General features: G+C 39.5%; 1 long non-coding RNA gene across 1 annotated transcript in view; it reads left to right on the top strand.

The window, feature by feature from the left end:
- LOC109299662 overlaps positions 1-17,447 on the top strand; it is a 473,863-nt gene that overhangs the window by 229,274 nt on the left and 227,142 nt on the right. The window contains exon 3 of the long non-coding RNA XR_002097949.1: positions 6,459-6,546. This is a non-coding gene — a long non-coding RNA (uncharacterized LOC109299662). The remainder of the gene's footprint in view (positions 1-6,458; positions 6,547-17,447) is intronic.

Here is a 17,447-nt window from a genome sequence, read left to right as displayed (position 1 = left end):
GAAGAGGGTCACTCGCATGATCGTGGGGCAGCAGGGCAGGCCCTACGATGAGAGACTGCGGGACCTGAACCTGTTCAGCCTCCACAAGAGAAGCTGAGGGGGGATCTAGTGGCCATTTACAAACTAGTCAGAGGGGACCAGCAGGCATTGGGGGAGTCCCTGTTCCCCTGTGCACTACCAGGAGTGACCAGGAATAACGGTCACAAGCTGGCAGAGGGTAGATTCAGACTAGATATCAGGAGGCGCTACTTCACGGTCAGGGCGGCTAAGATCTGGAACCAACTTCCAAGAGAAGTAGTGCTGGCTCCTACCCTCGGGGTCTTTAAGAGAAGGCTGGATGAACACCTTGCTGGGGTAGTATGACCCCAGTACTCTTTCCTGCCATGGCAGGGGGTCGGACTTTATCATCTGCTCAGGTCCCTTCTGACCCTACTAACTATGAAACTATGAAAATATAATTTATGAGTATAAAAATTTTTTTTATAGGAGGTCAAGATTAGCTGAAGTCATCATAAGTCATTTACTGGCATTGCAAAAGGGGGACTACACATTGACACTGAGGAAGCTGTTAAGACTTTTGACATGCTAAAAACACAGGCCAACTCAAGAAAAAAAAAACCCATGTTGGTCACACAGGGAAAAATGACTCACTGAAGCAGAATCAGGCATAGATTTTGTTTATGTGTTTTAACTGGCTGGAAAAAACAAAACAAAAACTATGTATTTTTCTTAGACTTATTCTCACTTTCCTGCGAGATCTTACAAAAAATAAAACAGCTAATCAAGTGATTGCATGTATCAAGTCAATTTTTTTAGGCTTTTTATTTTGACAGTAAGCTATAATTATTGGGTTACGGGTTTCAATGGTTTGCAGTGATATTCAGGTTTACACATGTAATCCCTATTTTCCATTATCCCTACTTTACTGAGTTGGTGGAAAATGGTGCCAAAATAATAAGCACCCACAATGTGGAGCCAGACTCAGAATCATAGTTAGAACTAATGAAGTACGCCATCAATTCATTGAACAGAAAACTGGAAACGTGAATGCGTGCACTGCTGGAAACCAGTGTCAGAATCATGATGGAAATGAAATTATAGAACGGAAAGCAAAAATACTTAGCATGTCTTGGGGTCCTGGAAGCTGCTGCCACTGCATGGAAATGACGCCCTGTTGAAAAACAATAGTTAAAAACAACAGTAATGCCACAAGAAAGAGTCTTGTGGTCATATGTGGCTGTCGCCTTAAAGAAACATGTATGATGGAGAAACAAATCGGTTCCTCTTCCAAGGCCAGGAGGAAGGCATGTAGTCAATCAGTTTACTAGAAAAAGTCTCCAACAAATATAGCAGGCAGCTAAGCCCCAGGCAAAATGGACAATGGTCAGACAATTCTGGTGCTGCCTGAGGCAGCTCAGGGCAACTTGGAGACTAATCAAACATTTTTAGTTAGTTAATAGAATAGTTACAACTGTTTGATATCCTATAGTATGTTAATATTGATTGATAATCGTTATGTTTGACTGAGAAGGGAAGATGTGGGGATTGTACGGGTTTTGGCATGAGCTTGTTGGAACCAGTGGTTATACTGGAGTGATGCTCGTATTACGCAGCACTGAGCAGTTAGAACTCAGGCACCAGATTCTACAACTCTGATTAAATGGCTAACATATTGTTTAGTGATCAAAGAGGTAGTAAACTGTTTCTTCTGCCAAAACATTAACTATTTCCTGGGTCTATTTTCTCTTTTCAATAATCCCCTGTGCAATACTTAAGTCTTTGCTCTCCACAGCTTCAGGTACTTTAAAGAGCACCATCCTGGAGTCAGGATTGATTTGTCCCAAGGTTCTACTATCCTGCCTGAGCTCTGAAGGGTAAGCAACTGGTATTATATGAGTCTGTATGAGGAATGTATGTTCTAGAGCCAATGGCACTCGTGTCTAACAAACTGACTTTGAACACATTAACTGATCTCAACTGCTGGGTTAAAAATCACAGGGAAAATGTCTCTGAGGTACACAGGACCCAAACCATGAATGATCAAACCCAAAGTCTTGAACTAATCCCAGAAACTAAATGGGAATGAGTACATTTGGTGGAGTTTAATGTGTTTCCTGCTCAAGGGAAGGACAGATGTGTTCTGCACCAATAGGTCTTCAAGACTAATAAATAGTTTTGGATTAGATCTCCTGATACCTTTTCATGAGAATAGACCTTTGCTTAGGCTGGCAAACTCGCTCCTTTTTATCAGTAAAGACATGGAAATATCTGTAAATAAATGTAAAAGCACTAAATGAAACAAGAAAATGTTGAAGACACACATCAGGGAAAATACAGGTTACAATTAGAAATGATTAGAATGGAATAGTTTCCCTAATTAGAGGATTGAATACCAGTAATTGTATTGGATCATTTACAACAAAAATAGACAAATCATTAGTTAAAAAAAAAAAACATTCTGAAGATAATGATCCTGTTTTGTCAGGGGACCTAGTAGGTGAATTCTGGTATCTATACTTGAGCCCTCAGAAACTGTCTTTCCAGAATTACTTAATGTTATAAAATAAAACACTAAAAAGATTTTGGACTTTTGGGGCTTTCTGAAACTTGCAGTAGTTGATCTAAGAGCTGGAACTTTACTGCAATAGCTTTGCAAGTTCAACATGTAAACAGTGCTGTGAGGATTTGAGTTGTATCAATAAATGTGTGCAGTCTTGGTGTCAGGAGTTGGCACGACATCCATATGTGTCCATTATTTTGTATGATCAGGACAATAATGTTTCCTTAAAAAAGAAGAAGAAAAAAGAATTCACTGAAAAACGTACCCAGCACAGTCCAGATTTCTTTTTATTAGTGCTTTTTTACCTTATACAGCACCTAATTTAGCCCACAGACAAAAAGAAAATGTATCTTGAATATGCATCACAGGTTCCAAAAATGAAAAGAAATTGGATTTGGATAGCACTTACTCAATAGACAGATATGATACATGGTAAGAAGGTGCACTGTCTGCCCTGTGATAGATTAAACTACTTTGTAGGAAAATTACTGTGAGCCAGTCACCACCACCACCGTGGCTAAATCTTTAATAAAATTCTCTTCCATATTCAAGAGCGAGGTATGAAGTACACAATAAGCAGAGTGAAGTAGAGTGCCATTTATCAAACCACAGCTAGGTCTGTAATCTCCTGCTTTATCCTTTTCTAGTACTTTATTTGTCTTTATTGTTGCAAGGAGGCACATTTACTCAGGGCAGTGGGCATGCAGCCCCGATAAACCTTTTGTCTTAAACTCCACCTTTTAATTTTTTCCCCCCATGGTGATAGCAGTGCTGTCATTGTATTAGTGTAATTAGTTTGTTGAATTTTGGTGATCCACAACTCCTCCCCCATCACCCAATGCCACCTCTCTTATTCTTATACCATAGGAAGACACCAAAACCACCAACATAATGCAACAGGAATGCCCAAACCTGTGGAGAGGGACTGAATTCCATAATGCCTTTCAGTGAGCCCCTTGGCAAGATGGCATTATTAGACCATATTGAAACTGGCCCCTGGGTGGCACTACATGGCCAGAGCTGATACCAGAAAAAACATTTTCAGTTTAGAGGGGAAAATATAAGTATCCCAGTAATTTTATTCAAGTAATTTTCTTCTTAAAAATGATCATATTTCAGTGTTACATTAGCTGATATTTTCTAAATGCAATGATCATTTATAATAATGCTCAAACCGATTCCTAATATTGAATCAGATGCCAAAATATTCTGGACATCTTGAGCATGAAAATATTCCAATCACTTTTAGTCACATGCTGATATTAAGTACAGATGCAGTGGAAGGGTCCTGTGGGTAGGAAGTATGTGACTAGAAGTGCTTTGTGCTGCCTGAATATGCGTACTACCAGTCTGTGCTGCAGCCCTGGGGGTGATTTTTTTAGTACTATTATAACCCTTTTTATTGTTTGAATAGCAGTTTTATGACAAAACATTTATATTCAGCCTGCCTTTGTACTTGTCTGAAAGAGAGCAATCACTGAGAGTGATAAGGCAACAATGGTAATGATAACTGCATTTATGGAAGCTTACAGAATTTAAACGGGCATGTAAAAATAGACTTACTATAGTGCTCTACCTGAACTGGTTTGGGCATATTCCTTTTGTCAGACCTAGAGGTTGAGGTTTTTCTCTCTTTTTTTGTTTTCTCATGATTGCTGTTTCTGTGCGTCTTACATGTATGTACATCAGCTGTACCTTCCTACTGTCTAACAGAAGTGATGCTGTTATCAGATGGAGCACCATCATAATTTTGTCAAATTCAGCGTCTCCAAATGAGCTGTTGAACTTAACTGTAGATTCCTAAGACTTTGTGGTTATTTGTTCTTGAAGCAGAATGGCCTCTTTGTCTCTTGAGGCCCCACCTCTCATGAAAAATGGATAGTTCTTTCAGTCTCCCTTCAGGGAGGCAGGGGGAGGGAGAGAGAGAATACTGTATATCGTAACATAATCCAGTAGTGTTAGACTGGTCATTCTCTTCAGCAGCTGCAAAAATGGTTCAAATGTATCACAGAAGAATCAATTGTATATTTTTCCTCCTCTTCCTCTCATATGAATGTGTGTGTATGTTTCTTTAAAATTGGTCAGTTTTAGCGTAAGACAAAATAGCAACAATATGCTCAAGTGGTTTAGTGTCTTAGTATGACATCTGCCTTCCTGCCTGCCTATCTGTCCATGTGACTGTCCAAGTAGTTTCTGGGTCAGCATTACTAGCAGAATTTTGAGATTGCTCTGGAATTTCTCCTAAATCTGGTTGCTTCTCTGTTTCAGTATGGATGATCAGGAAAGAATTTGGTCACAGACTGGCATTAGATTTCTCCCAGGAGAATCACTGCTCTTCTGGTAGAAACTAGAAACATACAAGCATTCATTCAAATATGGGCCCTCCAGCAGAAAGATTTCCAGGTGTCTCCCTTGCAAGAACAACTCTCTTACAAGAATAAATGCTTGGCCATCCCATCCCCATCTAGTGCAGAAGGGGAGTAGCAAAGCACCCTGCCTTTTCTTCAGGCTGAGGATTCCAGGTTGTGGGGGAGGAGGAAACTGTGCTGACTGTTTTAGTTCTCTCCCAGATCTGTCTGGGAGGGGAGTGGAGCAGTTGCTCTTTGCCCCTATACTCTTAGACCCTGATCTGGGAAGTGAATGAGTAAGAGTTGCCCCCTGCTCCCTTTTTCTGCTCCAGTGATTGGAGCAGAGCAGAGGAGCAAACTGTCTTGCCCCCTGACCTGTACCCATACCAATGCCCATCTGGGGACAGGGTGGGGGCAGTGCCCAATGCTCCTTCGCTCTGCTCCCATTGCTATGAGAAATTTCCACTGATAGAACTGAATGCTTGTTCAATTCCTTTGTTGACATACACTTTGGTTAAAAAATGTTGGGACCAGATTCTATCAGTCTTACTCATTCAAGTCATGGCTTGCTCTGTGTGTAGTCTCACTGCAATCTGTGGGCCTTCTCTCAGAGGAAGGGATTGCTGACCATGAATTTAGAGCAACAGAACCTAACTTATGTTTCATATATTCTCTTAGTGTTTTAAAGAAATTTTGAAAGCAGACAATTTGATACCAGATCTCCAAGCTCTCTCTTATCAAAATCAAAGGCATGTGCACCTCCTAAGAGCAAGTGACTTGTTATTTTGAGGCATGCTTTAAAAATGGTATTGATCTTCAAAGCTGTTAATATTGACGCATTTCAGTTTCTTCCATAAGAGATTCCTTTATTGCATATCCCTAGTCTTTTTCCATATATACTTTTTACATTCATAATATGCCATATTTTTTCTGCCTTTGGAAGGAAATATTAAGAAAAAAGTGAAATCCTGAAATATAGAGGGAGTGACAAGAATACAAGTATGAAACTAGTATTAATAAAAGCAAGATATATACTTTACTAATGCAAGATCTCACTAACTATATTACTGAAATGCCTACTTAGAATTATATATGTATGCACATTACCTACTGGTTTCTATTTTTTCATGTTCCTGCCTATGCAATTTTAGCTTTAAATATATTTAAAATCATAATACAAATTCTTTTTTGCCAAAGAGAAATATAAATAATACAAACATTAACTTACTTTGCCTAAGCTCTTTTAGCATTTTACTGAAATATCAGATTCAAAGATACATCATTTTCTGCTAAATGTCTTTCTAATTCTTTTGCAGTGAATGATACCTTTTTCCCCAGGCCCTACTACTTAGTGGATATTATTGAACAAGTGTCTCTTACAGGTTCTGAAAAAGTGCAGCATTATGCAAAAGAATTTTTTTTAAATGTGCATGGACTATTTAGGAATATGCACAGTGAATATTAAACAAACACCTGAAGTTCCTGGTGCTATTGCCTAGAACCAGCACTTCATTATCTATTACGTGCAGTGACTTTGAATTTTTTATTAGGTACTGGTCTCAGCCTATAAGGCTTATGCATGATGGATGCAAGAGCGATTTCCAACAGAGAGAAGCTTATCACAGATCCACCTAAAAGGTAAGGCTACTTTTTTTAAATTTTAATTTGCATGACAGAACTATTGCTCACAGACTATGGGAGAAGAATGGTTTACATGTTGATTGAAACAGCATACTCTGTGTCTTACCAATGCAAGTAAGTCAAGCCACAGGGATGCTGGACTTTGATTAAGTCAATTTGCAATATATAACCCTGTGTAACAGATACACATTATACACTGAATGTTTCCTTCCTTTGTTTCATGTTACACATCTACTTTTTATATTTTTTTTTCATTTACTCAGTGCAAGTAGAGAAAGGTCTGGGCAAAATCTAGATTTTTTTGAGTCTTCCTTAAAATTTTGGCTGTTCAGATCCAGGATTCGGTTCAGATAATTTCTAAAAGTCATGTTGACTTTGCAGACCCAATGCATGCAATACATTTAAAAGACTGAATCAATGCTGTTAGCATTCGGCCTACTTGCCAACCAAGTCAGTGTTAACAAGTGTTAACAAGCTTTAGGAAAAACCAAGAAAAAGATTGGAGAAGTTGAGAGCTATTGGGGGAAGGAAGTAAATAAGGAAGGAAAAGGAGAAGGATAAAAAATATAGAAACAAAACAAGTGATAGTGAAGAGAGTGCCACAGTTACCTCCCACCAGTCATCCTCTATAGATGGACTGCTGATGACCTCCCCAACCAAAATGAACAAAACGTTTTAAGGCATTTTGTCAAGCCATCATGCACTGTATAAATAACATGCATTTGAAAGGAAGTTCATTCAAATCACTAGGTAAGAGGGAAATGGTGCCTTTTCTTGAACTCAGGAATGTGATAGGTAATATGCCTGGGGTACTTGCATTTTGTTACTGTCTGTGGCAACTCAGTAGGCACAAACAACTTAAATTTGTTGCATGATCAACCCCTTGAAAGCGCCCCATGAAGAGCACGGCTGCAGAGCACTCCAATCATGTGAAAAATTATCCTGCATTATATGAGGGTTCAAATGAAGGTGCTTCGAAGTGGAGCACCTTCATTAACTTCTGTTTGCTCTGGTGGGTGGGGTACTACAGCCCAGTCCAACCCCCAGCACTGTCTCAGGATTGGGTGGGGGCAGGGAAGAAGGCGGGGGGGTTGTAGATTGAAGCTCCCCTGAAGTGCCGGTGCAGGCTGGGGAAACCCCAGAACAGCAGATTGGGGAAGCTCCAGAATGGACCTCCCTCCCTCCCTCCCTCTCATCCTGAGACAGCATTGGAGTTGGGAGAGCGGGGGCAGAGCGAAGGAAAGAGGCTGCAACTGCAGCCAACCCTGCCTCTTTCTCACTGAATTAGCTCTAAATTGGAGCTTGATCTCCCACACTTCTGACCCAGCAGCTAATATCTGTTGAGTCGGAAGGGTTGGTCTAACTCGTGGTGCTTTCTCTGACGTGCCATGAGTTAAACTGGGGAACTGCCCTTCTGTCTGTGCCAAGTGCGACATTCTTAGGTGTTGGGCTGGTTATTACCAAATCCCTTCTGGCAAGGGCCTTTTAAAAAGGGGAATTAGGGGCGAGCAATTTCCAGCAGCTCATGATAGCTCTAAAGTGTTGCATTTTCCCTGTGCATTTGGGAACAGAGCGGTTAATGGCATTGTAGTATAGTCGCTGTTCCTTGGTGGGAGGTCTTGACAGTCACATATTTATTAGATAACCAGTTTGAGTGATACAGTGATTTGGATTCATAATATTTGAAGTATATAACTAAAAGAAAATTCTGTAAAGTGGTGACTGTGTGAAAAGAAATAGGCTTCAGAGAATGTAAAAAATGTGAAAGGAAGGAGATACAAGCTGGTTTTAGAAAAATTTGAAGAAATATGATTTTTAAAAGGTATTTACACATTTTAAGGAACATCAAAATTTGCTGCAGTAATACAATAAAAAGTTATCTGATTTTTTTCAGGCTCTTTAAAAAATTTGAATAAACCATTAAATTAAATTAAATTAAATTAGTAATTTCAGGGTGGAATTTTTTTCCAGGTAAAAGTAAAGCTTTATTTGAGGATTGGCTTCATGGAATTCTACGTTCCTGAAGAAGCTAAATATTTCTTCAGCAATTTGAGCTGACACTAGAGCTGGTTGGGAATTTTCTGCAAAAGTTACGTTAACTACGAAAATGCTGATTCATTGACATAAAATTGGTTCATGGGTCTAGCTTTCACAAAAGAAAAAAAATTGAAGTTGCTTAATTGAAAACTGTTGGCATTTCAAAGGAAAGGTTTTATTTTTTGGCTTCAAGTGACTTCTTATGTAAAAAATAATTTAGTTAAAGTACAAGGCTGAATATATTTATATATGTATATACTTGTACGCAAGTGCTACACCTTGGGAGGAATAATCAAATCACATATATAAAATGGGTGATACTTGGCTGGATGACAGCACTATGGAAAAGGACTCTGGAGTACTGATAGATTGCAGATGCAGTATGAGTCTGCAGTATGATGCAGCTGCATAAAAGGTGAATGCAGTTTTGGGATGCATCAATAGAAGCATTATGTTCAAGACATGGGAGGTAAAAGTCCCTCTCTACTTGGCATTGGTTAGGCCTCATCTTGAGTACTGTGTTCAGTTCTGGGCTCCACATTTTAAAAAGGACATGATTAGAGAGGGTTGAGAGGTGGGCAACAAAGTTGATAAAGGGCTTGGAAGGCAAGTCATATGAGGAGAGAATGAAGGAGTTAGGCATGCTCAGCTTGTGGAAAAGATGCATAAGAGGGGATATGATAGCAGTCTTTAAATACTTGAAGAGCTGCCATAAAGAAGAGGAAAAGCACCTTTTCTCTCGGTGCAGACAGGAGGATGCAGACCCCTAGCTTGAGGTTGCAAAAAAGTCTGTTCAGCATAACTCTAACCTGTCTGGCATGTGTCCTTTCATCACAGCAGAGAACAATGTGTATTTGTATGATGAACTAGTTTTACACTAGCAATATGAAATCTGTTTGAACTCATTTGCATATATGTGCCAGTTGGTATTCACATTTGAGGTGGTAAGTGCTGGGGCATTGTGTCCGTAATAGATTTTTCTCATAAAATGTAATGCATATCCTGTGGATATGTTTGTTCCCTCTATATTTCAATGATATTTTTATTACTTACAAAATAGTATGTACTGACTGAGGTACATAGATCAATAAAAAGCAGCAGCTGGTATTATGAAAGTAAACTACGCAACTCTCAATTAGGTATTTGAAATATAATTGAATTATTTTATGCTCTTTATACTAAGTAAGGATAATGATACTTTTAAAAACAGACCTGACTTCTGCTGTGGTTTATTCCTTCTGATGACATTATTTCTAGGGACGTACTGAATTCACAGCAGAAGTATAGTGCACGGCGGCTCCCTTAATATTGCATGTTCCCTCATACGTGCTTTGCCCTTTGCCCCACACCTTGCTTCTGATTTATGGAGGACTCTGCCACTCCTTTCTGATCAACAGAGAAGCTAAAACTGTGGTTTTGAACATGGCACCATTTTTGCCTCTCTCTCAGTCAGCACCAAACAGCAGGGCATCTGGGGCCCCTCAGGCAATCAGTGGTGGGAGGCAAAAATGGCACCATATTTAACACCGCAGTTTTCACCTCCCCATTGATCAGGAGTGAGCCGCAAGCAAGGTGCCTCCACCAGTGGGGGCGGGGGGCATGGGGGAACCTGCAAGATTAAAGGAGCCATGTAGGTCCCTAGTTATTTCTAATGGCATTCTTTCCTATTAGGCAAAAGTGTTCCAGTGGTAGATCCAAAGAGGACTGGCTGTTGAAATACTGAGGGTCTCCCAGCTTAGCTAAAAGACACTCCAAGTGGAATCTGTAGCTCTGAGTTAGGCACCTCAACTCCTTGTGCACTTCATAGAGAAGAATGATGAGATTCAGAATGGGATTCACAAGAGCAGGTCACTGGGCTGGGAGCTACCTAAGGCTGACAATAGGAAATACTGAAGAGGGGGTGGCTTGGGCCCTTCCAATTTCCTGGGTTTAGATGCCAAAATTTTAACTGCAGGGAGGTGCCTGCTTCTGTTTGGCATTCATAGCCCTGCGCCTTTTTCTTGAATTAGGTGTATAAGATGTTTAATTAAAAAATAGTATAAGGATCACTCATGTCCTTTAAAATATTGCTGGCATAGGGTTAGGTGCAGGTTTTGAGGGCTGCATTCTTGGAATCTATGTCCCACTTCAGATCCTTGAGTTCTTTTGCAGATCTGGCACTATGTGGATCCAGCCATTCTCTCTGTTTGAAATGATGTAAATGACCTCTTTGCTTAGCAAAAAGGGAATCTTGATTGTTTTAGCTATTGTAAGATCTATTGTGCAAGAAGGATCTAAGAGTGCTTGTATATTTTGTCTTTTTTGACTCAAGAGGGGAGGTGAGTTTGGAGTTTTGTAAGTATTCTTTCCTCCTCATTTGAACTGTTCTGCATCTACTGAAAAATCTTCATCGCTTACAGACTCATCCTAGTTTCAGGGGATTTGAAAGTGCCTTTTATTTTGCCCTGTTATAAGGTTGCAGTATTATTTTATCCAACAAACCATTTTACATAAAAAGAGACTACAGACTTTTTTTTTCCAGGGAAGGGCAGAACTGATTACACAGAGAAAAGGAAGAATGGGGACTTTTTACCACCTCCACTATTCTGTGCTAAATATTAGCAGGAAGATTTTCATCCAGAAAGATTTTTTTTTTTGCGCAACCTGTTGGTAAGGTAGACTTCCCTTATGAAAGAGCTCAGATACAAACTTACTCTATATCAATTTTTGTCAAATAATAGATCTGTCTCTTTCCAGGGTGAAGAAGCATATGTGAGCACTGAACAATGATAAGTTCTATGTTTTCAACACACTGTTAAAGAACAGAAGTGATTATGGAGAAAGTTATGGGTGAATATGTTGAATAGACTCGGAGTTTGAAGAAATGTAAACTGACCCTCGTGAGGATAATAAAATAAAGCAAAACAACAACAAAACCAGAATGAACTGCTGGTTGATTAAATGACTAAAACAATTAATTGTTCTACTTGAAACTTTGCTCACATATAAATCTCCACAAATTCTTAAATAATAAATTTTAAAATTGATTGTATGTCAAAGACACAAATAATAGCATTCTTCTTAAGTAACATGTATCTCTCTATCATAAAAGCAGATGGGTAACACTTTTGTCAAAAACATGATGGAGAAAATTTATATTAGAGCCGTCTGGTAAGGGAAGAGCCTTCATGGTAATATGTTTGTACAAGGAAAACTCTTTACACATTGGACTTCAGTACAGGAAACTCTGTACTTTGGACAATCCTGTCTTTTGTGGTCCCTCTTTGTCCTAGACAAACACAAATTTGTATGTCCTCTATCTGAATTTTCTCTTTGTATAGAATGGATCTGCTATGGATCAGGCATCATTATCAATCCTTGTAGGATTTTTGGTCTAGCATGAATCTTCAGATTAGGTGGAAAATTGGATTTATTTTCAATGGGGTCAGCTTTCTATCTGAGAAGGAGCAGGGCCCATCAGTTCAAGAAGTTTACCAGTTATTTTGTAAACAGACTTTTTCTGTGACATTTGTATCAGAGCATGGAACAAATATTAACATAGATTCACCCGGTGAGCTTCTGTGTTGATTCTGTAGTCTATGTGCCTTAATAATCTTGCTAGTGCTTATGGGCATGGATTTCTGAGAGACCTGGTACTAACTGGTCCCTCTTTCCTAAGGTAAGTCTGTGAGGCAGTAACTGGGCTTTGCAGTGATCCATAATTCAGTTTATTGAGTACAGGTGGGGATATGCTTCTTTGAAGCACAAGTTTCATAGCATGGAAGGAAAAAACACATTCAGGAGATCAATTATTGCTCCTGATTCATAGAGTGTAAGCTGTCTTTATTACTTGTCATGAAGACAATAATTTGGTTTGACAGCCAGATTGGATCTTATTAAAATTAAAAGGATTTTGGTTGCCTTACTGCATATGTGAAGTATTGTTACTAAGGTCTGCTTGGTGAAGGGAACCAAGAAGCTTGCATCAATAAGGCTTGTCTGGAGGTAAGGGAGTTGGAAAAGTGCCCAGTTTTGTAATCAGTTGCTGAATTAATTGTATATAGTTGTCCATAGTGAGTCTTGCCTGATGGAATTCATATTTCACGTATTAAAGCAGATGCAGTGCTCTTTCTGTTTGGGAGACAGGAATTGGGCAGCTTATAGTAAGGGCTTTTTTTACATGATTGTTGTTGTTGCTATTTAACATTAGTGTTGAAGTACTGACAGATACCAGGCCAGAGCATGTTCCCATTATAATATAGAATAACACTGCCCCTTACAGAGTTAGTAAGATAGAGAAGGAAATGAACCTATGAAACTGGCCAGGGTGAGGGTTGGGTGAAATAGGTTATGTGCAATTCTTAGCCAGTTAGGAGGGATAATTGCAATTTGCCATGAAGAAGAGTGGAGTTTGTAACACACTTTTTTTTGGCTGAGTAGAGGTAGACAAAAGCCTTGTTTTGAGTGGATTGGAAGTATTGCTGAGAAAAACGGGCTCTCACTTCTCCTGTCTGAATGACAGTTTACAAATAAGCGGGCTTTTAATGAAATATATAAGTAGCCATATAATATTGTGCGATGTTACCATCCTCAAATATATATTTATTTATCTAACGGTAAAGTAATTGTTATTACTATTACCACAATGTACCATCATATAATTTGAAAATAAATATGGAAGTTTGTTCCTGTAGGGTAACTAATATGAATATTAGTAACATCATATTCAATCTGCATCTCTTCTTGATGGCTTTGGAGGAATGTGCTTTAATTCTGCCATAATAAATCAGTAAAGGTCAGTGTATCAGAGAATTAGCCATTGTTGTTTCATATCCAATTTTTACAAACCTGCTTTCCAACATATTAAGGGTAGATTTTGGATATGTCCAGTGTTTGAAGCTCCCTTCCCCAACACAGCCAGCAATGGCTGTTAAACAGCTCCACTTTATCTTGGTTTGCTCGTTTTCCCCCTCAGAATTATATGTAACAGCAAGAAGCATATAAAGATAACTGATGGTAATACACCCTTTTCCAATCAAAGAAATTATTTCCTTTTGCTATAATGATAACAGTCTACTTAAAAAAAAGAAGGAGAAATGTTACTTGGTAAACTCACAGGGAAACTACCAATTAATTAAGCCTAAACACAATTAAATAAATGTAAATCACCATATGCTCAATGCATTCCATGACCCCAAACATAATAACTACCAGATCTAGCTTATAATGGCCTTACTTTCAAGTTAGATGGAACATTCTAACAATGATTCTCTGCAGATCCTTGTTGGACAAATGCATAATGAAACAAAACACAACTAACTGACATAACTGGTCAGGCCGCAGTTGGAGTACTGCATCCAGTTCTGGGCGCTGCACTTTAAGAGGGATGTGGACAGCATCGAGAGGGTCCAGAGAAGGGTCACTCGTATGATCAAGGGACAGCAGGGTAGGTCCTATGAGGAAAGGGTAGGTCCTATGAGGAAAGGTTGCGGGACCTGAAGCTGTTCAGCCTTCAAAAGAGAAGGCTGAGGGGGGATCTTGTGGCCTGTTATAAACTGGTTAGGGGGGATCAGCAGGCGCTGGGGGAGTCCCTGTTCCCCCGAGCGCCGCAAGGAGTGACCAGGAACAACGGTCACAAGCTGGCGGAGGGAAGGTTTAAGTTGGACATCAGGAGGCGCTACTTCACGGTCAGGGCGGCTAGAGTCTGGAACCAGCTTCCAAGTGAGGTGGTGCAGGCTCCCACTCCTGGGGGTTTTTAAGAGGAGGTTGGATGACCACCTTACTGGGGTCATTTGACCCCAGTGCTCTTCCTGCCATGGCAGGGGGTCAGACTAGATGATCTGCTCAGGTCCCTTCTGACCCTAGAAACTATGAAACTATAAATACAGGAGACTTTTCCAAATTTACAGAGAAAAATCCAAAAAAGTCACCTTTTTTGAGTTGAGAATACAGGGTTGATTTTCAACCCATCATTTGGACCCCAAAATATAACAAAGTGAGGCGCTCAGAAAATTCTCAGGCCTTTGAAATGCAATAGATAGAAACCTTCTTTTTTTTTTCTTTAAAAGGTAATGCATCCAAACCGAGCCTTTACTTTTAAGAAGCTAGCATTCCTTCTGTATTTTAGAAGTTAACTCTGTGGTATTTGAGGCCCCTGGCAGATGTTTAGTTAAAGGAACCGTGGATCTGATGCACGGTACTGACAAATGTGTTCCTGCCAGGCTATATAAACATAGCAGGAAGCAAGACTGGACTTGGGGATCAGATCAAAATTGCACCATATCGTCAGAGCAGGGGGAGCCTAGGATCGTGATCTTAAGCTCCCCCTGCACTGGCAAGTAGCAAGCCAGTCAGCTGACCCTTGCTTCAGCCTTTAGGGTGCATCAGAGCTTTCGATTCTGCTGTGCCCTGAAGCCTGGGAGCCCTTGCAGGCGCAGTGGAATCAAGGGTTCTGATGCACCTCGGAGACTGGGAACAGCAGTCAGCTGATTTGCACCCCCAGCCTTGGGGGTGCATGGAGCCTTTGACTCCGATGTGTCCCTGAGCCTGGGAACTCCAACCAGCTGCCGTTCTCAGCCTCCAGGGCAATGGATCTGTGCTCCCAGCTTTGAGGGTACATTAGAGTCAAAAGCTCCAATGTGCCTCTGAGGCTGAGCAGCAGCTGATTGTGGGCTCATTGGAGCCCTTGATTCCAGTGTGCCCCCAAGGCTGGGAGGGGCAATGAACTGATTGGCACTTCCAGCCTTAGGAGAAAGAGTCAAAGGCTCCCATGTACTTCTGAAGCTGGGAGCCCCAACCAGCTTGTTCCTGGCCATATGTGCAATTTATGGCACAATGGGAACCAGCCACAAAATTGTTATACATATTTTGTGTAATGACTTTGTGGTTTACTCCTTGTTTTACTGTGCCATTAATTGCATTAACATATGTCTGGGTTACTAGTAAACACGTGATTAACTGGTTAACTGGTTCATCACATCTTACATGTAACATCTGCAAAGGCCCAAGGGGCAAAAAAGAAGTATAAAATATAAATCTGCTTCAAATAGAGCATTTGAACAAGAAAGTGAAAAGCAATATATTCAAAGCTAGCCAGTCAGTAAAGATGACTCATTGGCATCTATGGCTCACAGTACCATCCTCATCACTACAATGTCCTTATTCATACTGTGACCTTGCCCAGCCTCTTCAGGACCAATAAATACCAAAACACTTAAAAATAATAAAAAAAATATAACACACCCTCACATGGATGTATATTTTAACAACTATTGCATAAGCTGAATATGGAGTGGGCAATAGCTCTTGATAAATCCATTTATTTCCACTTGTTATTAATGATGTTTAATAACTCATTCTTAGTTCTGTTTTCTTCAGTTACTCATGAGCTATTAGGTAGCCAGTCATGAGTGGAAGAAAATGATTTCTCTAGTCACCCCAGGTATCAGCTATGCAGTAGTTTTTTCAATACCTCTCTCAGTGGGTGCATCACTAGCATTGTGTTTGTAGTTTCTTCAGGGTGACTGTCTGCAGCAGTTGAAGACTTTTCTACAAGTCAGAGTAGAACACCATACACTGCCAAAAGTCAACTAATTGACCTATTAGCAAGTACAAGGGATCAGTCTAGGAAGAGATATGAATGGAAAGGTGCAGCGGGTACCTTTTCCCTTGAGCCTGTTAACAACATGAATATTCCTTTTACTAGAGGTGCATCCTTGTGTCCTTTTGAGTTGAGTTGCTGACACAGTCATGGGAGGAGGCTGGAGGAGCTCTGCTGAATGTTGTGTTCTACCTGACGGAAATAAATGACAGCTGGAATAAATGAAGAAGGAGGGATGCTTTTAGAGTTGGCATTAACAACTGTATTGTAAATCATGGCACTGTTTTCAAATGAAAAGAAGCTTTGTACAAGTTTACTTCTCAAGCTCTTTGGCGGAAAACTCTTTGGAATTTACTCCCCATTATTTTTTAAGAGATTATATAGTTCCTATATAAAAAGTTCAGCAACAGTTTTATTTTTTTTCTTTGCTTTAGCCTCCCATTCCATTCTTTTGACATGTTCCTCACCCCCAGTTTGTAGAAGACAGCTTACACCTAAGTTGACAATAAAAAAAACTGAACTGGCAAGAAGAAAATTCACAGAGGAATGCAATCAAAAGTGCTGTTGCAAATCAAGCTAGAATCAGACCATCAAAAATTCAAAAACTTTCAGCTATTCGCAATTATGGTGGTAATTGCTATTTTAAAATGTTTTGCTTATTCCAAAGAAACTCTATGTCGTTAGCTGAAATTCTAAGTATTTTAAATCACAGAGAATCTTTTTGCAGCTGATGAAGACTAAATATATAGGCAATCAAAACAACCTATTATCTACATATTTTAGTTGATTAAAAAAAAATACCTTTTGGAATTTCTTTTAAAAAATCATTTTACTACATAGTACCAGCTAATTAAAACACCCTTTTACAAGGCAAAAACATTAAAGTTGTTTATTTTAAAGTAAGAGGTAGTGGATTTTTAATTTTGAAAGAGATGGAATCTAAGGGCTTTATAAGCTGTGTGACTGTATTTCACTCAGTGTAATCATTTATTTCCTTTCTGTTCTAATTCAGTGTTTTCAGAGTTCACCCAATATAGTTAAACACTGTATACAATACATAAAATTAAAGATTCCTGAAAAATACTGTAATTTAAAAATTAAAATGACCAACTTTACATTATAAGAGAGTATTATGGTGGAGTTAAAGATGGAGAGGGAAGGAGAACGTAAATAGCAGATGCAAATAAATATTATATAATACTATGGGAAAATGCCTTGGCCAGGTAATGCTGTGATTTCATTTATCATAGAAGTAGGGTCAGAAGGGACCTTGTAGATCTTC

This window comes from Gavialis gangeticus, unplaced genomic scaffold (genome assembly GCF_001723915.1).
Source record: "Gavialis gangeticus isolate Ggan-Ray unplaced genomic scaffold, GavGan_comp1, whole genome shotgun sequence".
Lineage (NCBI taxonomy): Eukaryota > Metazoa > Chordata > Crocodylia > Gavialidae > Gavialis > Gavialis gangeticus.
The sequence above is the reverse complement of the archived record's forward strand: the minus strand, read 5'-3'. Positions and strand labels throughout refer to the sequence as shown.